This window comes from Anopheles funestus, unplaced genomic scaffold, assembly GCF_943734845.2.
Source record: "Anopheles funestus unplaced genomic scaffold, idAnoFuneDA-416_04 scaffold_31_ctg1, whole genome shotgun sequence".
In the NCBI taxonomy this organism is placed as follows: domain Eukaryota; kingdom Metazoa; phylum Arthropoda; class Insecta; order Diptera; family Culicidae; genus Anopheles; species Anopheles funestus.
The window spans coordinates 18,806-40,728 of NW_026045360.1; the positions used below are offsets into that span (position 1 = coordinate 18,806).

General features: G+C 46.6%; 1 long non-coding RNA gene across 1 annotated transcript; it reads right to left on the reverse strand.

The window, feature by feature from the left end:
* Positions 1-3,861: 3,861 nt before the first annotated feature.
* On the reverse strand, positions 3,862-17,650 carry LOC125774566 (uncharacterized). The gene is made up of 6 exons (XR_007421049.1): positions 17,498-17,650; positions 15,763-15,930; positions 14,112-14,698; positions 6,664-8,091; positions 4,774-5,893; positions 3,862-4,157 (listed from the first exon to the last, which is right to left on the reverse strand). It is a non-coding gene; the product is annotated as an uncharacterized LOC125774566 (long non-coding RNA).
* Positions 17,651-21,923: the final 4,273 nt, after the last annotated feature.

Consider the following 21,923-nt stretch of genomic DNA (forward strand, 5'->3'; position numbering starts at 1 on the left):
ACCACGTGCTGAATCGTCGCCTGGTACTTCAACAGATCGCTTGCTAGTTCTTCGGTATTGTCCCAGTCCGGGACAAACCCTAGTCGATCTTGGTATTCCTCCTCTGAAGTACAACTTGTAACGAGGGAGCTCACTGGGGAAATAAATTGTTGACGTTACAAAAATTGTTCACAACTACAAGCACTTTCTATAAACGCTATTTCAGTTCACTAACTTTTCAAACGAGTTAATTTGAACTGTTATTCGCTTTAAATTTGAACAGTTCGACACTGGAGTTGAGTTTAAAACAGAATTTGCACTTTTTTCACTTCAACTCCTCTCTGGAGCCACCATATAATCCACTGGAGTGGGATTCACGCGAAGACGCGATATTTTTTAGAAGTTTAAAGGAGACTGAAACGCGGATACGACCGTTCTTGTTGCGTTGTAACTTGTAAGTGTGTTTATTGAAAAATTTCGTTTCTTATATACTAAAAATTAGTTGTGAGAAATGGAGGTAAGAGTGAGATGGGTAATTAGAAAGAGATAGTTTCCTTTTGGATAACGTTGTCCTAGATGCCTTATCCTGGCATATGTTTACATGAGTTCTGGGTAGGCATTCTAAGGCTGTACCAATATCTCACACGCATTTCGGTACATGTGGTATCACTTAAGTTGTGTACCCTTGTCTCGTTTTACTTTCCTCGGTTATAGTTTGACCGTATGCAGTTATGCTGCCTTTGCTTATTGCCGGGTAATATGTTTAGTTTCGATTGTCAAGTGCTTCGTCCTTTTTGGACGTTTTATGATATTGCCTGAAACTATGATCATGTTACGTAACGTATGAAGTGGGTAAGGATTTGGGATCTTTTTATGTTAATGTTGCATATGGTCCTTGAGATGCATCGGTATGTAATTGCGCTTACGTTTTCTCATAGAACATTATTTTGACCTGAAAGCTGAGATTACACACATGGCTTTTCTAGGATGTCAACATGTTAATGTTGGTAGAACATTATTTGACCTGAAAGCTGAGATTAACCACATGTCTTTTCTAGAATGTCAATACGTTTATGTTGCGTAGCTATTTCAAATTCCCTTTCTTACGATTGTTCGAATTCTCACGCGTACGCTTTGAATTTTGTCGCATACGTAACAGTAGATAAGAACCTAAGTTGGCCAGGCGATCCCGCGTAGCATCCTGTTTATTTAGAACGGCGTACCATTCTTTATTCATTTTTCTTCTCGAACTTATCGCCTGTGCTACGTTCGTCTTGATCGACGTCGAGTCTAATCTATGGCTTGTAATTCTCTTAAATGATCATATAATAGTTTGAAATGTATTCGAAAAACGTGAATTAGAACGATTGACCGTTGCGTTCACAACAACACCTTAGCCAAGACACCTTAGCCAAGACACCTTAGCCAAGACACCTTAGCCAAGACACATTAGCCAAGACACCTTAGCCAAGACACCTTAGCCAAGACACATTAGCCAAAACACCTTAGCCAAGACACCTTAGCCAAGACACCTTAGCCAAGACACCTTAGCCAAGACACCTTAGCCAAGACAGCTTAGCCAAGACACATTAGCCAAGACACCTTAGCCAAGACACATTAGCCAAGACACCTTAGCCAAGACACCTTAGCCAAGACACCTTAGCCAAGACACCTTAGCCAAGACACATTAGCCAAGACACATTAGCCAAGACACCTTAGCCAAGACACATTAGCCAAGACACCTTAGCCAAGACACCTTAGCCAAGACACCTTAGCCAAGACACCTTAGCCAAGACACCTTAGCCAAGACACCTTAGCCAAGACACATTAGCCAAGACACCTTAGCCAAGACACCTTGGCCAAGACACCTTAGCGAAGACACCTTAGCAAAGACACCTTAGCCAAGGCACCTTAGCCAAGACACCTTAGCCAAGACACCTTAGCCAAGACACATTAGCCGAGACACATTAGCCAAGACACCTTAGCCAAGACACATTAGCCAAGACACCTTAGCCAAGACAAATTAGCCGAGACACATTACCCAAGACACCTTAGCCAAGACACCTTAGCCAAGACACCTTGGCCAAGACACATTAGCCAAGACACCTTAGCCAAGACACATTAGCCAAGACACCTTAGCCAAGACACCTTAGCCAAGACACATTAGCCAAGACACCTTAGCCAAGACACATTAGCCAAGACACCTTAGCCAAGACACCTTTGCCAAGACACATTAGCCAAGACACCTTAGCCAAGACACCTTAGCCAAGACACCTTAGCCAAGACACATTAGCCAAGACACTTTAGCCAAGACACATTAGCCAAGACACCTTAGCCAAGACACCTTAGCCAAGACACCTTAGCCAAGACACCTTAGCCAAGACACATTAGCCAAGACACCTTAGCCAAGACACCTTAGCCAAGACACCTTAGCCAAGACACCTTAGCCAAGACACCTTAGCCAAGACACCTTAGCCAAGACACCTTAGCCAAGACACATTAGCCAAGACACCTTAGCCAAGACACATTAGCCGAGACACATTACCCAAGACACCTTAGCCAAGACACCTTAGCCAAGACACCTTAGCCAAGACACATTAGCCGTGACACATTACCCAAGACACCTTAGCCAAGACACCTTAGCCAAGACACCTTAGCCAAGACACCTTAGCCAAGACACATTAGCCAAGACACATTAGCCAAGACACCTTTGCCAAGACACCTTAGCCAAGACACATTAGACAAAAAACCTTAGCCAAGACACCTTAGCCAAGACACATTAGCCAAGACACCTTAGCCAAGACACATTAGCCAAGACACCTTAGCCAAGACACCTTAGCCAAGACACCTTAGCCAAGACACATTAGCCAAGACACCTTAGCCAAGACACCTTAGCCAAGACACATTAGCCGAGACACATTAGCCGAGACACATTAGCCAAGACATATTAGCCAAGACACCTTAAACAAGACACATTAGCCAAGACACCTTAGCCAAGACACATATGCTAAGACACATTAGCCAAGACACCTTAGCCAAGACACATTAGCCAAGACACCTTAGCCAAGACACATTAGCCAAGACACATTAGCCGAGACACATTAGACAAAAAACCTTAGCCAAGACACATTAGCCAAGACACCTTAGCCGAGACACATTAGCCAAGACACATTAGCCAAGACACCTTAGCCAAGACACCTTAGCCAAGACACATTAGCCAAGACACATTAGCCAAGACACATTAGCCGAGACACATTAGCCGAGACACATTAGCCAAGACATATTAGCCAAGACACCTTAAACAAGACACATTAGCCAAGACACCTTAGCCAAGACACATATGCTAAGACACATTAGCCAAGACACCTTAGCCAAGACACATTAGCCAAGACACCTTAGCCAAGACACATTAGCCAAGACACCTTAGCCAAGACACCTTAGCCAAGACACCTTAGCCAAGACACATTAGCCGAGACTTATTAGTCAAGACACATTAGCCAAGACACCTTAGCCAAGACACATTAGCCAAGACACCTTAGCCAAGACACCTTAGCCAAGACACCTTAGCCAAGACACATTAGCCAAGACACATTAGCCAAGACACCTTAGCCAAGACACCTTAGCCAAGACACATTAGCCAAGACACCTTAGCCAAGGCACCTTAGCCAAGACACATTAGCCAAGACACCTTAGCCAAGACACCTTAGCCAAGACACATTAGCCAAGACACCTTAGCCAAGACACCTTAGCCAAGACACATTAGCCAAGACACCTTAGCCAAGACACATTAGCCGAGACACATTACCCAAGACACCTTAGCCAAGACACCTTAGCCAAGACACCTTAGCCAAGACACATCAGCCAAGACACCTTAGCCAAGACACCTTAGCCAAGACACCTTAGCCAAGACACATTAGCCAAGACACCTTAGCCAAGACACATTAGCCGAGACTTATTAGTCAAGACACCTTAGCCAAGACACCTTAGCCAAGACACCTTAGCCGAGACACATTAGCCAAGACACATTAGCCAAGACACCTTAGCCAAGACACCTTAGCCAAGACACCTTAGCCAAGACACCTTAGCCAAGACACATTAGCCAAGACACATTAACCTAGACACATTAGCCGAGACACATTAGCCGAGACACATTAGCCAAGACACATTAGCCAAGACACCTTAGCCAAGACACATTAGCCAAGACACCTTAGCCAAGACACATTAGCCAAGACACATTAGCCAAGACACATTAGCCGAGACACCTTAGCCAAGACACATTAGCCAAGACACATTAGCCAAGACACATTAGCCAAGACACATTAGCCAAGACACATTAGCCAAGACACATTAGCCAAGACACCTTTGCCAAGACACCTTAGCCAAGACACCTTAGCCAAGACACCTTAGCCAAGACACCTTAGCCAAGACACATTAGCCAAGACACCTTAGCCGAGACACATTAGCCAAGACACCTTAGCCAAGACACATTAGCCAAGACACCTTAGCCAAGACACATTAGCCAAGACACATTAGCCAAGACACATTAGCCAAGACACATTAGCCAAGACACATTAGCCAAGACACATTAGCCAAGACACCTTTGCCAAGACACCTTAGCCAAGACACCTTAGCCAAGACACCTTAGCCAAGACACCTTAGCCAAGACACATTAGCCAAGACACCTTAGCCGAGACACATTAGCCAAGACACCTTAGCCAAGACACATTAGCCAAGACACCTTAGCCAAGACACATTAGCCAAGACACATTAGCCAAGACACATTAGCCAAGACACATTAGCCAAGACACATTATCCAAGACACCTTAGCCAAGACACATTAGCCAAGACACATTAGCCAAGACACATTAGCCAAGACACATTAGCCAAGACACCTTAGCCAAGACACATTAGCCAAGACACCTTAGCCAAGACACATTAGCCAAGACACCTTAGCCAAGACACATTAGCCAAGACACATTAGCCAAGACACATTAGCCAAGACACATTAGCCAAGACACATTATCCAAGACACCTTAGCCAAGACACCTTAGCCAAGACACCTTAGCCAAGACACATTAGCCAAGACACCTTAGCCGAGACACATTAGCCAAGACACCTTAGCCAAGACACATTAGCCAAGACACCTTAGCCAAGACACATTAGCCAAGACACATTAGCCAAGACACATTAGCCAAGACACATTAGCCAAGACACATTATCCAAGACACCTTAGCCAAGACACATTAGCCAAGACACCTTAGCCAAGACACCTTAGCCAAGACACATTAGCCAAGACACCTTAGCCGAGACACATTAGCCAAGACACCTTAGCCAAGACACATTAGCCAAGACACCTTAGCCAAGACACATTAGCCAAGACACATTAGCCAAGACACATTAGCCAAGACACATTAGCCAAGACACATTATCCAAGACACCTTAGCCAAGACACATTAGCCAAGACACATTAGCCAAGACACATTAGCCAAGACACATTAGCCAAGACACATTAGCCAAGACACATTAGCCAAGACACATTATCCAAGACACCTTAGCCAAGACACATTAGCCAAGACACCTTAGCCAAGACACATTAGCCGAGACACATTACCCAAGACACCTTAGCCAAGACACCTTAGCCAAGACACCTTAGCCAAGACACATTAGCCAAGACACCTTAGCCAAGACACCTTAGCCAAGACACCTTAGCCAAGACACATTAGCCAAGACACCTTAGCCGAGACACATTAGCCAAGACACATTAGCCAAGACACCTTAGCCAAGACACCTTAGCCAAGACACCTTAGCCAAGACACCTTAGCCAAGACACATTAGCCAAGACACATTAGCCTAGACACATTAGCCGAGACACATTAGCCGAGACACATTAGCCAAGACACATTAGCCAAGACACCTTAGCCAAGACACATTAGCCAAGACACCTTAGCCAAGACACATTAGCCAAGACACATTAGCCAAGACACATTAGCCGAGACACATTAGCCAAGACACATTAGCCTAGACACATTAGCCAAGACACATTAGCCAAGACACATTAGCCAAGACACATTAGCCAAGACACCTTAGCCAAGACACCTTAGCCAAGACACATTAGCCAAGACACATTAGCCAAGACACATTAGCCAAGACACATTAGCCAAGACACATTAGCCGAGACACCTTAGCCAAGACACATTAGCCAAGACACATTAGCCAAGACACATTAGCCAAGACACATTAGCCAAGACACATTAGCCAAGACACATTAGCCAAGACACATTAGCCAAGACACATTAGCCAAGACACATTATCCAAGACACCTTAGCCAAGACACATTAGCCAAGACACATTAGCCAAGACACCTTAGCCAAGACACATTAGCCAAGACACATTAGCCAAGACACATTAGCCGAGACACCTTAGCCAAGACACATTAGCCAAGACACATTAGCCAAGACACCTTTGCCAAGACACCTTAGCCAAGACACCTTAGCCAAGACACCTTAGCCAAGACACCTTAGCCAAGACACATTAGCCAAGACACCTTAGCCGAGACACATTAGCCAAGACACCTTAGCCAAGACACATTAGCCAAGACACCTTAGCCAAGACACATTAGCCAAGACACCTTAGCCAAGACACCTTAGCCAAGACACCTTAGCCAAGACACATTAGCCAAGACACCTTAGCCAAGACACATTAGCCAAGACACCTTAGCCAAGACACATTAGCGAAGACACATTAGCCAAGACACCTTAGCCAAGACACCTTAGCCAAGACACCTTAGCCAAGACACCTTAGCCAAGACACATTAGCCAAGACACATTAGCCAAGACACATTAGCCAAGACACATTAGCCAAGACACATTAGCCAAGACACATTAGCCAAGACACATTATCCAAGACACCTTAGCCAAGACACATTAGCCAAGACACATTAGCCAAGACACCTTAGCCAAGACACATTAGCCAAGACACCTTAGCCAAGACACATTAGCCAAGACACATTATCCAAGACACCTTAGCCAAGACACATTAGCCAAGACACCTTAGCCAAGACACATTAGCCGAGACACATTACCCAAGACACCTTAGCCAAGACACCTTAGCCAAGACACCTTAGCCAAGACACATTAGCCAAGACACCTTAGCCAAGACACCTTAGCCAAGACACCTTAGCCAAGACACATTAGCCAAGACACCTTAGTCGAGACACATTAGCCAAGACACATTAGCCAAGACACCTTAGCCAAGACACCTTAGCCAAGACACCTTAGCCAAGACACATTAGCCAAGACACATTAGCCAAGACACATTAGCCGAGACACATTAGCCAAGACACCTTAGCCAAGACACATTAGCCAAGACACCTTAGCCAAGACACATTAGCCAAGACACCTTAGCCAAGACACATTAGCCAAGACACATTAGCCAAGACACATTAGCCGAGACACCTTAGCCAAGACACATTAGCCAAGACACATTAGCCAAGACACATTAGCCAAGACACATTAGCCAAGACACATTAGCCAAGACACCTTAGCCAAGACACATTAGCCAAGACACATTAGCCAAGACACATTAGCCAAGACACATTAGCCAAGACACCTTAGCCAAGACACATTAGCCAAGACACATTAGCCAAGACACCTTAGCCGAGACACATTAGCCAAGACACCTTAGCCAAGACACCTTAGCCAAGACACCTTAGCCAAGACACATTAGCCAAGACACCTTAGCCAAGACACCTTAGCCAAGACACCTTAGCCAAGACACATTAGCCAAGACACCTTAGCCAAGACACATTAGCCAAGACACCTTAGCCAAGACACATTAGCCAAGACACCTTAGCCAAGACACCTTAGCCAAGACACATTAGCCAAGACACATTAGCCAAGACACATTAGCCAAGACACCTTAGCCAAGACACCTTAGCCAAGACACATAACCCAAGACACCTTAGCCAAGACACATTAGCCAAGACACATTAGCCAAGACACATTAGCCAAGACACATTAGCCAAGACACATTAGCCGAGACACCTTAGCCAAGACACCTTAGCCAAGACACCTTAGCCAAGACACATTAGCCAAGACACATTAGCCAAGACACCTTAGCCGAGACACATTAGCCAAGACACCTTAGCCAAGACACCTTAGCCAAGGCACATTAGCCAAGACACCTTAGCCAAGACACATTAGCCAAGACACATTAGCCAAGACACATTAGCCAAGACACCTTAGCCAAGACACCTTAGCCAAGACACATTAGCCAAGACACATTAGCCGAGACACATTACCCAAGACACCTTAGCCAAGACACCTTAGCCAAGACACCTTAGCCAAGACACATTAGCCAAGACACCTTAGCCAAGACACCTTAGCCAAGACACCTTAGCCAAGACACCTTAGCCAAGACACATTAGCCAAGACACCTTTGCCAAGACACCTTAGCCAAGACACCTTAGCCAAGACACCTTAGCCAAGACACCTTAGCCAAGACACCTTAGCCAAGACACCTTAGCCAAGACACCTTAGCCAAGACACCTTAGCCAAGACACATTAGCCAAGACACCTTAGCCAAGACACATTAGCCAAGACACCTTAGCCAAGACACATTAGCCAAGACACCTTAGCCAAGACACCTTAGCCAAGACACATTAGCCAAGACACCTTAGCCAAGACACATTAGCCAAGACACCTTAGCCAAGACACCTTAGCCAAGACACCTTAGCCAAGACACCTTAGCCAAGACACCTTAGCCAAGACACCTTAGCCAAGACACCTTAGCCAAGACACATTAGCCAAGACACATTAGCCAAGACACCTTAGCCAAGGCACATTAGCCAAGACACCTTAGCCAAGACACATTAGCCAAGACACATTAGCCAAGACACATTAGCCAAGACACCTTAGCCAAGACACCTTAGCCAAGACACATTAGCCAAGACACCTTAGCCAAGACACCTTAGCCAAGACACCTTAGCCAAGACATCTTAGCCAAGACACCTTAGCCAAGACACCTTAGCCAAGACACATTAGCCAAGACACCTTAGCCAAGACACATTAGCCAAGACACATTAGCCAAGACACCTTAGCCAAGACACCTTAGCCAAGACACATTAGCCAAGACACCTTAGCCAAGACACCTTAGCCAAGACACATTAGCCAAGACACCTTTGCCAAGACACCTTAGCCAAGACACCTTAGCCAAGACACCTTAGCCAAGACACCTTAGCCAAGACACCTTAGCCAAGACACCTTAGCCAAGACACATTAGCCAAGACACATTAGCCAAGACACCTTAGCCAAGACACCTTAGCCAAGACACCTTAGCCAAGACACATTAGCCAAGACACATTAGCCAAGACACCTTAGCCAAGACACCTTAGCCAAGACACCTTAGCCAAGACACCTTAGCCAAGACACCTTAGCCAAGACACCTTAGCCAAGACACATTAGCCAAGACACATTAGCCAAGACACCTTAGCCAAGACACCTTAGCCAAGGCACATTAGCCAAGACACCTTAGCCAAGACACATTAGCCAAGACACATTAGCCAAGACACATTAGCCAAGACACCTTAGCCAAGACACCTTAGCCAAGACACATTAGCCAAGACACCTTAGCCAAGACACCTTAGCCAAGACACCTTAGCCAAGACATCTTAGCCAAGACACCTTAGCCAAGACACCTTAGCCAAGACACTTTAGCCGAGACACATTAGCCAAGACACCTTAGCCAAGACACCTTAGCCAAGACACATTAGCCAAGACACATTAGCCAAGACACCTTAGCCAAGACACATTAGCCAAGACACATTAGCCAAGACACCTTAGCCAAGACACATTAGCCAAGACACATTAGCCAAGACACATTAGCCAAGACACATTAGCCAAGACACATTAGCCAAGACACCTTAGCCAAGACACCTTAGCCAAGACACATAAGCCAAGACACATTAGCCAAGACACCTTAGCCGAGACACATTAGCCAAGACACCTTAGCCAAGACACCTTAGCCAAGACACATTAGCCAAGACACATAAGCCAAGACACATTAGCCAAGACACCTTAGCCGAGACACATTAGCCAAGACACCTTAGCCAAGACACCTTAGCCAAGACACATAAGCCAAGACACATTAGCCAAGACACCTTAGCCAAGACACCTTAGCCAAGACACCTTAGCCAAGACACCTTAGCCAAGACACATTAGCCAAGACACCTTTGCCAAGACACCTTAGCCAAGACACCTTAGCCAAGACACCTTAGCCAAGACACCTTAGCCAAGACACCTTAGCCAAAACACCTTAGCCAAGACACATTAGCCAAGACACATAAGCCAAGACACATTAGCCAAGACACCTTAGCCGAGACACATTAGCCAAGACACCTTAGCCAAGACACCTTAGCCAAGACACATAAGCCAAGACACATTAGCCAAGACACCTTAGCCGAGACACATTAGCCAAGACACCTTAGCCAAGACACCTTAGCCAAGACATCTTAGCCAAGACACATAAGCCAAGACACCTTAGCAAAAACACCTTAGCCAAGACACCTTAGCCAAGACACATTAGCCAAGACACCTTAGCCAAGACACATTAGCCAAGACACATTAGCCAAGACACATTAGCCAAGACACATTAGCCAAGACACATTAGCCAAGACACCTTAGCCAAGACACCTTAGCCAAGACACATAAGCCAAGACACATTAGCCAAGACACCTTAGCCGAGACACATTAGCCAAGACACCTTAGCCAAGACACCTTAGCCAAGACATCTTAGCCAAGACACATTAGCCAAGACACCTTAGCCAAGACACCTTAGCCAAGACACCTTAGCCAAGACACCTTAGCCAAGACACCTTAGCCAAGACACCTTAGCGAAGACACCTTAGCCAAGACACATTAGCCAAGACACATTAGCCAAGACACATTAGCCAAGACACATTAGCCAAGACACCTTAGCCGAGACACCTTAGCCAAGACACATTAGCCAAGACACATTAGCCAAGACACCTTAGCCAAGACACTTTAGCCGAGACACATTAGCCAAGACACCTTAGCCAAGACACCTTAGCCAAGACACATTAGCCAAGACACATTAGCCAAGACACCTTAGCCAAGACACATTAGCCAAGACACATTAGCCAAGACACATTAGCCAAGACACCTTAGCCAAGACACATTAGCCAAGACACCTTAGCCAAGACACATTAGCCAAGACACCTTAGCCGAGACACATTAGCCAAGACACCTTAGCCAAGACACCTTAGCCAAGACACCTTAGCCGAGACACATTAGCCAAGACACCTTAGCCAAGACACTTTAGCCAAGACACCTTAGCCAAGACACCTTAGCCAAAACACCTTAGCCAAGACACATTAGCCAAGACACATAAGCCAAGACACATTAGCCAAGACACCTTAGCCGAGACACATTAGCCAAGACACCTTAGCCAAGACACCTTAGCCAAGACATCTTAGCCAAGACACATTAGCCAAGACACCTTAGCCAAGACACCTTAGCCAAGACACCTTAGCCAAGACACCTTAGCCAAGACACCTTAGCCAAGACACCTTAGCGAAGACACCTTAGCCAAGACACATTAGCCAAGACACATTAGCCAAGACACATTAGCCAAGACACATTAGCCAAGACACCTTAGCCGAGACACCTTAGCCAAGACACATTAGCCAAGACACATTAGCCAAGACACCTTAGCCAAGACACTTTAGCCGAGACACATTAGCCAAGACACCTTAGCCAAGACACCTTAGCCAAGACACATTAGCCAAGACACATTAGCCAAGACACCTTAGCCAAGACACATTAGCCAAGACACATTAGCCAAGACACATTAGCCAAGACACCTTAGCCAAGACACATTAGCCAAGACACCTTAGCCAAGACACATTAGCCAAGACACCTTAGCCAAGACACCTTAGCCAAGACACCTTAGCCAAGACACATTAGCCAAGACACCTTAGCCAAGACACCTTAGCCAAGACACCTTAGCCAAGACACCTTAGCCAAGACACCTTAGCGAAGACACCTTAGCCAAGACACATTAGCCAAGACACATTAGCCAAGACACATTAGCCAAGACACCTTAGCCAAGACACCTTAGCCAAGACACCTTAGCCAAGACACTTTAGCCGAGACACATTAGCCAAGACACCTTAGCCAAGACACCTTAGCCAAGACACATTAGCCAAGACACCTTAGCCGAGACACATTAGCCAAGACACCTTAGCCGAGACACATTAGCCAAGACACCTTAGCCAAGACACCTTAGCCAAGACACATTAGCCAAGACACATTAGCCAAGACACCTTAGCCAAGACACATTAGCCAAGACACCTTAGCCAAGACACATTAGCCAAGACACCTTAGCCAAGACACCTTAGCCAAGACACCTTAGCCAAGAGACATTAGCCAAGACACCTTAGCCAAGACACCTTAGCCGAGACACATTAGCCAAGACACCTTAGCCAAGACACCTTAGCCAAGACACCTTAGCCAAGACACATTAGCCAAGACACCTTAGCCAAGACACCTTAGCCAAGACACCTTAGCCAAGACACCTTAGCCAAGACACCTTAGCCAAGACACATTAGCCAAGACACCTTAGCCGAGACACATTAGCCAAGACACCTTAGCCAAGACACATTAGCCGAGACACATTAGCCAAGACACATTAGCCAAGACACATTAGCCAAGACACCTTAGCCAAGACACCTTAGCCAAGACACCTTAGCCAAGACACCTTAGCCACGACACCTTAGCCAAAACACCTTAGCCAAGACACTTTAGCCAAAACACATTAGCCAAGACACCTTAGCCAAGACACCTTAGCCGAGACACATTAGCCAAGACACCTTAGCCAAGACACCTTAGCCAAGACACCTTAGCGAAGACACCTTAGCCAAGACACATTAGCCAAGACACCTTAGCCGAGACACATTAGCCAAGACACCTTAGCCAAGACACCTTAGCCAAGACACCTTAGCCAAGACACCTTAGCCAAGACACATTAGCCAAGACACTTTAGCCAAGACACATTAGCCACGACACCTTAGCCAAGACACCTTAGCCGAGACACATTAGCCAAGACACCTAAGCCAAGACACTTTAGCCAAGACACATTAGCCAAGACACCTTAGCCAAGACACCTTAGCCAAGACACATTAGCCAAGACACCTTAGCCAAGACACCTTAACCGAGACACATTAGCCAAGACACTTTAGCCAAGACACATTAGCCAAGACACCTTAGCCAAGACACCTTAGCCAAGACACATTAGCCAAGACACCTTAGCCGAGACACATTAGCCAAGACACTTTAGCCGAGACACCTTAGCCGAGACACATTAGCCAAGACACCTTAGCCAAGACACCTTAGCCAAGACACCTTAGCCAAGACACCTTAGCCAAGACACTTTAGCCGAGACACATTATCCAAGACACCTTAGCCAAGACACCTTAGCCAAGACACCTTAGCCAAGACACTTTAGCCGAGACACATTAGCCAAGACACCTTAGCCAAGACACATTAGCCGAGACACATTAGCCAAGACACCTTAGCCAAGACACCTTAGCCAAGACACATTAGCCGAGACACATTAGCCAAGACACCTTAGCCAAGACACCTAAGCCAAGACACCTTAGCCAAGACACCTTAGCCAAGACACCTTAGCCAAGACACTTTAGCCGAGACACATTAGCCAAGACACCTTAGCCAAGACACATTAGCCAAGACACCTTAGCCAAGACACATTAGCCGAGACACATTAGCCAAGACACCTTAGCCAAGACACCTTAGCCAAGACACCTTAGAAAAGACACCTTAGCCAAGACACCTTAGCCAAGACACTTTAGCCAAGACACATTAGCCAAGACACCTTAGCCAAGACACATTAGCCAAGACACCTTAGCCAAGACACCTTAGCCGAGACACCTTAGCCAAGACACCTAAGCCAAGACACATTAGCCAAGACACATTAGCCAAGACACCTTAGCCAAGACACCTTAGCCAAGACACATTAGCCAAGACACATTAGCCAAGACACCTTAGCCAAGACACCTTAGCCAAGACACATTAGCCGAGACACATTAGCCAAGACACCTTAGCCAAGACACCTTAGCCTAGACACCTTAGCCAAGACACATTAGCCAAGACACCTTAGCCAAGACACATTAGCCAAGACACATTAGCCAAGACACCTTAGCCAAGACACATTAGCCAAGACACCTTTGCCGAGACACATTAGCCAAGACACATTAGCCAAGACACCTTAGCCAAGACACATTAGCCAAGACACATTAGTTAAGACACCTTAGCCGAGACACATTAGCCAAGACACCTTAGCCAAGACACATTAGCCAAGACACATTAGCCAAGACACCTTAGCCAAGACACATTAGCCAAGACACATTAGCCAAGACACATAAGCCAAGACACATTAGCCAAGACACATTAGCCAAGCATCTTAGCCAAGACACCTTAGCCAAGACACCTTAGCCAAGACACATTAGCCAAGACACCTTAGCCGAGACACCTTAGCGAAGACACCTTAGCCAAGACACCTTAGCCAAGACACCTTAGCCAAGACACCTTAGCCAAGACACATTAGCCAAGACACATTAGCCAAGACACCTTAGCCAAGACACATTAGCCAAGACACATTAGCCAAGACACATTAGCCAAGACACCTTAGCCAAGACACTTTAGCCAAGACACCTTAGCCAAGACACCTTAGCCGAGACACATTAGCCAAGACACCTTAGCCAAGACACCTTAGCCGAGACACCTAAGCCAAGACACCTTAGCCAAGACACCTTAGCCAAGACACCTTAGCCAAGACACTTTAGCCAAGACACCTTAGCCAAGACACATTAGCCGAGACACATTAGCCAAGACACCTTAGCCAAGACACCTTAGCCAAGACACATTAGCCAAGACACCTTAGCCAAGACACCTTAGCCAAGACTCTTTAGCCAAGACACATTAGCCAAGACACCTTAGCCAAGACACTTTAGCCAAGACACATTAGCCAAGACACCTTAGCCAAGACACCTTAGCCAAGACACATTAGCCAAGACACCTCAGCCAAGACACCTTAGCCGAGACACATTAGCCAAGACACCTTAGCCAAGACACATTAGCCAAGACACCTTAGCCGAGACACATTAGCCAAGACACCTTAGCCAAGACACTTTAGCCAAGACACCTTAGCCAAGACACCTTAGCCGAGACACATTAGCCAAGACACCTTAGCCAAGACACCTTAGCCAAGACACCTTAGCCAAGACACATTAGCCAAGACACCTTAGCCGAGACACATTAGCCAAGACACCTTAGCCAAGACACATTACCCAAGACACCTTAGCCAAGACACTTTAGCCAAGACACATTAGCCAAGACACCTTAGCCAAGACACCTTAGCCAAGACACATTAGCCAAGACACCTCAGCCAAGACACCTTAGCCGAGACATATTAGCCAAGACACCTTAGCCAAGACACATTAGCCAAGACACCTTAGCCGAGACACATTAGCCAAGACACCTTAGCCAAGACACATTAGCCAAGACACCTTAGCCAAGACACCTTAGCCGAGACACATTAGCCGAGACACATTAGCAAAAACACCTTAGCCAAGACACCTTAGCCAAGACACATTAGCCAAGACACCTTAGCCAAGACACATTAGCCAAGACACATTAGCCAAGACACATTAGCCAAGACACATTAGCCAAGACACATTAGCCAAGACACCTTAGCCAAGACACATTAGCCAAGACACCTTAGCCGAAACACATTAGCCAAGACACCTTAGCCAAGACACCTTAGCCAAGACACCTTAGCCAAGACACCTTAGCCAAGACACATTAGCCAAGACACCTTAGCCAAGACACCTTAGCCAAGACACATTAGCCAAGACACCTTAGCCAAGACACTTTAGCCGAGACACATTAGCCAAGACACCTTAGCCAAGACACATTTGCCAAGACACATTTGCCAAGACACCTTAGCCAAGACACCTTAGCCAAGACACCTTAGCCAAGACACTTTAGCCGAGACACATTAGCCAAGACACCTTAGCCAAGACACCTTAGCCAAGACACATTGACAAAGACACCTTAGCCAAGACACCTTAGCCAAGACACATTAGCCAAGACACCTTAGCCAAGACACCTTAGCCAAGACACCTTAGCCAAGACACCTTAGCCGAGACACATTAGCCAAGACACCTTAGCCAAGACACCTTAGCCAAGACACATTAGCCAAGACACATTAGCCAAGACACCTTAGCCAAGACACCTTAGCCAAGACACCTTAGCCGAGACACATTAGCCAAGACACATTAGCCAAGACACCTTAGCCAAGACACCTTAGCCAAGACACATTAGCCAAGACACCTTAGCCAAGACACCTTAGCCGAGACACCTTAGCCAAGACACCTAAGCCAAGACACATTAGCCAAGACACATTAGCCAAGACACCTTAGCCAAGACACCTTAGCCAAGACACATTAGCCAAGACACATTAGCCAAGACACCTTAGCCAAGACACCTTAGCCAAGACACATTAGCCGAGACACATTAGCCAAGACACCTTAGCCAAGACACCTTAGCCTAGACACCTTAGCCAAGACACATTAGCCAAGACACCTTAGCCAAGACACATTAGCCAAGACACATTAGCCAAGACACCTTAGCCAAGACACATTAGCCAAGACACCTTTGCCGAGACACATTAGCCAAGACACATTAGCCAAGACACCTTAGCCAAGACACATTAGCCAAGACACATTAGTTAAGACACCTTAGCCGAGACACATTAGCCAAGACACCTTAGCCAAGACACATTAGCCAAGACACATTAGCCAAGACACCTTAGCCAAGACACATTAGCCAAGACACATTAGCCAAGACACATAAGCCAAGACACATTAGCCAAGACACATTAGCCAAGCATCTTAGCCAAGACACCTTAGCCAAGACACCTTAGCCAAGACACATTAGCCAAGACACCTTAGCCGAGACACCTTAGCGAAGACACATTAGCCAAGACACCTTAGCCAAGACACCTTAGCCAAGACACCTTAGCCAAGACACATTAGCCAAGACACATTAGCCAAGACACCTTAGCCAAGACACATTAGCCAAGACACATTAGCCAAGACACATTAGCCAAGACACCTTAGCCAAGACACTTTAGCCAAGACACCTTAGCCAAGACACCTTAGCCGAGACACATTAGCCAAGACACCTTAGCCAAGACACCTTAGCCGAGACACCTAAGCCAAGACACCTTAGCCAAGACACCTTAGCCAAGACACCTTAGCCAAGACACTTTAGCCAAGACACCTTAGCCAAGACACATTAGCCGAGACACATTAGCCAAAACACCTTAGCCAAGACACCTTAGCCAAGACACATTAGCCAAGACACCTTAGCCAAGACACCTTAGCCAAGACTCTTTAGCCAAGACACATTAGCCAAGACACCTTAGCCAAGACACTTTAGCCAAGACACATTAGCCAAGACACCTTAGCCAAGACACCTTAGCCAAGACACATTAGCCAAGACACCTCAGCCAAGACACCTTAGCCGAGACACATTAGCCAAGACACCTTAGCCAAGACACATTAGCCAAGACACCTTAGCCGAGACACATTAGCCAAGACACCTTAGCCAAGACACTTTAGCCAAGACACCTTAGCCAAGACACCTTAGCCGAGACACATTAGCCAAGACACCTTAGCCAAGACACCTTAGCCAAGACACCTTAGCCAAGACACATTAGCCAAGACACCTTAGCCGAGACACATTAGCCAAGACACCTTAGCCAAGACACATTAGCCAAGACACCTTAGCCAAGACACTTTAGCCAAGACACATTAGCCAAGACACCTTAGCCAAGACACCTTAGCCAAGACACATTAGCCAAGACACCTCAGCCAAGACACCTTAGCCGAGACATATTAGCCAAGACACCTTAGCCAAGACACATTAGCCAAGACACCTTAGCCGAGACACATTAGCCAAGACACCTTAGCCAAGACACATTAGCCAAGACACCTTAGCCAAGACACCTTAGCCGAGACACATTAGCCGAGACACATTAGCAGAAACACCTTAGCCAAGACACATTAGCCAAGACACCTTAGCCAAGACACATTAGCCAAGACACATTAGCCAAGACACATTAGCCAAGACACATTAGCCAAGACACATTAGCCAAGACACCTTAGCCAAGACACATTAGCCAAGACACCTTAGCCGAAACACATTAGCCAAGACACCTTAGCCAAGACACCTTAGCCAAGACACCTTAGCCAAGACACCTTAGCCAAGACACATTAGCCAAGACACCTTAGCCAAGACACCTTAGCCAAGACACATTAGCCAAGACACCTTAGCCAAGACACTTTAGCCGAGACACATTAGCCAAGACACCTTAGCCAAGACACCTTAGCCAAGACACATTTGCCAAGACACATTTGCCAAGACACCTTAGCCAAGACACCTTAGCCAAGACACCTTAGCCAAGACACTTTAGCCGAGACACATTAGCCAAGACACCTTAGCCAAGACACCTTAGCCAAGACACATTGACAAAGACACCTTAGCCAAGACACCTTAGCCAAGACACATTAGCCAAGACACCTTAGCCAAGACACCTTAGCCAAGACACCTTAGCCAAGACACTTTAGCCGAGACACATTAGCCAAGACACCTTAGCCAAGACACCTTAGCCAAGACACATTAGCCAAGACACATTAGCCAAGACACCTAAGCCAAGACACCTTAGCCAAGACACCTTAGCCGAGACACATTAGCCAAGACACATTAGCCAAGACACCTTAGCCAAGACACCTTAGCCAAGACACCTTAGCCAAGACACCTTAGCCAAGACACATTAGCCAAGACACCTTAGCCGAGACACATTAGCCAAGACACCTTAGCCAAGACACCTTAGCCAAGACACCTTAGCCAAGACACATTAGCCAAGACACCTTAGCAAAAACACATTAGCCAAGACACCTTAGCCAAGACACCTTAGCCGAGACACATTAGCCGAGACACATTAGCCAAGACACCTTAGCCAAGACACCTTAGCCAAGACACATAAGCCAAGACACCTTAGCCAAGACACATTAGCCAAGACACATTAGCCAAGACACATTAGCCAAGACACATTAGCCAAGACACCTTAGCCAAGACACATTAGCCAAGACACCTTAGCCAAGACACCTTAGCCAAGACACATTAGCCAAGACACCTTAGCCGAAACACATTAGCCAAGACACCTTAGCCAAGACACATTAGCCAAGACACCTTAGCCAAGACACCTTAGCCAAGACACCTTAGCCAAGACACATTAGCCAAGACACCTTAGCCAAGACACCTTAGCCAAGACACCTTAGCCAAGACACTTTAGCCGAGACACATTAGCCAAGACACCTTAGCCAAGACACCTTAGCCAAGACACATTAGCCAAGACACCTTAGCCAAGACACCTTAGCCAAGACACATTAGCCAAGACACCTTAGCCAAGACACCTTAGCCAAGACACCTTAGCCAAGACACTTTAGCCGAGACACATTAGCCAAGACACCTTAGCCAAGACACCTTAGCCAAGACACATTAGCCAAGACACCTTAGCCGAGACACATTAGCCAAGACACCTTAGCCGAGACACATTAGCTAAGACACCTTAGCCAAGACACCTTAGCCAAGACACATTAGCCAAGACACATTAGCCAAGACACCTTAGCCAAGACACATTAGCCAAGACACCTTAGCCAAGACACATTAGCCAAGACACCTTAGCCAAGACACCTTAGCCAAGACACCTTAGCCAAGACACATTAGCCAAGACACCTTAGCCAAGACACCTTAGCCGAGACACATTAGCCAAGACACCTTAGCCAAGACACCTTAGCCAAGACACCTTAGCCAAGACACCTTAGCCAAGACACCTTAGCCAAGACACCTTAGCCAAGACACCTTAGCCAAGACACATTAGCCAAGACACCTTAGCCGAGACACATTAGCCAAGACACCTTAGCCAAGACACCTTAGCCAAGACACCTTAGCCGAGACACATTAGCCAAGACACCTTAGCCAAGACACCTTAGCCAAGACACCTTAGCCAAGACACCTTAGCCAAAACACCTTAGCCAAGACACATTAGCCAAGACACATAAGCCAAGACACATTAGCCAAGACACCTTAGCCAAGACACATTAGCCAAGACACCTTAGCCGAGACACATAAGCCAAGACACCTTAGCCAAGACACATTAGCCAAGACACCTTAGCCAAGACACCTTAGCCGAGACACATTAGCCGAGACACATTAGCCAAAACACCTTAGCCAAGACACCTTAGCCAAGACACATTAGCCAAGACACCTTAGCCAAGACACCTTAGCCGAGACACATTAGCCAAGACACCTTAGCCAAGACACCTTAGCCAAGACACATTAGCCGAGACACATTAGCCAAGACACCTTAGCCAAGACACCTTAGCCAAGACACCTTAGCCAAGACACCTTAGCCAAGACACCTTAGCCAAGACACTTTAGCCGAGACACATTAGCCAAGACACCTTAGCCAAGACACATTAGCCAAGACACCTTAGCCAAGACACATTAGCCGAGACACATTAGCCAAGACACCTTAGCCAAGACACCTTAGCCAAGACACCTTAGAAAAGACACCTTAGCCAAGACACCTTAGCCAAGACACTTTAGCCAAGACACATTAGCCAAGACACCTTAGCCAAGACACATTAGCCAAGACACCTTAGCCAAGACACCTTAGCCGAGACACCTTAGCCAAGACACCTAAGCCAAGACACCTTAGCCAAGACACATTAGCCAAGACACCTTAGCCAAGACACTTTAGCCAAGACACATTAGCCAAGACACCTTAGCCAAGACACATTAGCCAAGACACCTTAGCCAAGACACCTTAGCCAAGACACATTAGCCAAGACACTTTAGCCGAGACACATTAGCCAAGACACCTTAGCCAAGACACCTTAGCCAAGACACTTTAGCCAAGACACCTTAGCCAAGACACATTAGTCAAGACACATTAGCCAAGACACCTTAGCCGAAACACATTAGCCAAGACACCTTAGCCAAGACACCTTAGCCAAGACACCTTAGCCAAGACACCTTAGCCAAGACACCTTAGCCAAGACACATTAGCCAAGACACCTCAGCCAAGACACCTTAGCCGAGACACATTAGCCAAGACACCTTAGCCAAGACACATTAGCCAAGACACCTTAGCCGAGACACATTAGCCAAGACACCTTAGCCAAGACACTTTAGCCAAGACACCTTAGCCAAGACACCTTAGCCGAGACACATTAGCCAAGACACCTTAGCCAAGACACCTTAGCCAAGACACCTTAGCCAAGACACCTTAGCCAAGACACCTTAGCCAAGACACATTAGCCAAGACACCTTAGCCGAGACACATTAGCCAAGACACCTTAGCCAAGACACATTAGCCAAGACACCTTAGCCAAGACACTTTAGCCAAGACACATTAGCCAAGACACCTTAGCCAAGACACATTAGCCAAGACACATTAGCCAAGACACCTCAGCCAAGACACCTTAGCCGAGACACATTAGCCAAGACACCTTAGCCAAGACACATTAGCCAAGACACCTTAGCCGAGACACATAAGCCAAGACACCTTAGCCAAGACACATTAGCCAAGACACCTTAGCCAAGACACCTTAGCCGAGACACATTAGCCGAGACACATTAGCCAAAACACCTTAGCCAAGACACCTTAGCCAAGACACATTAGCCAAGACACCTTAGCCAAGACACATTAGCCAAGACACATTAGCCAAGACACATTAGCCAAGACACATTAGCCAAGACACCTTAGCCGAGACACAT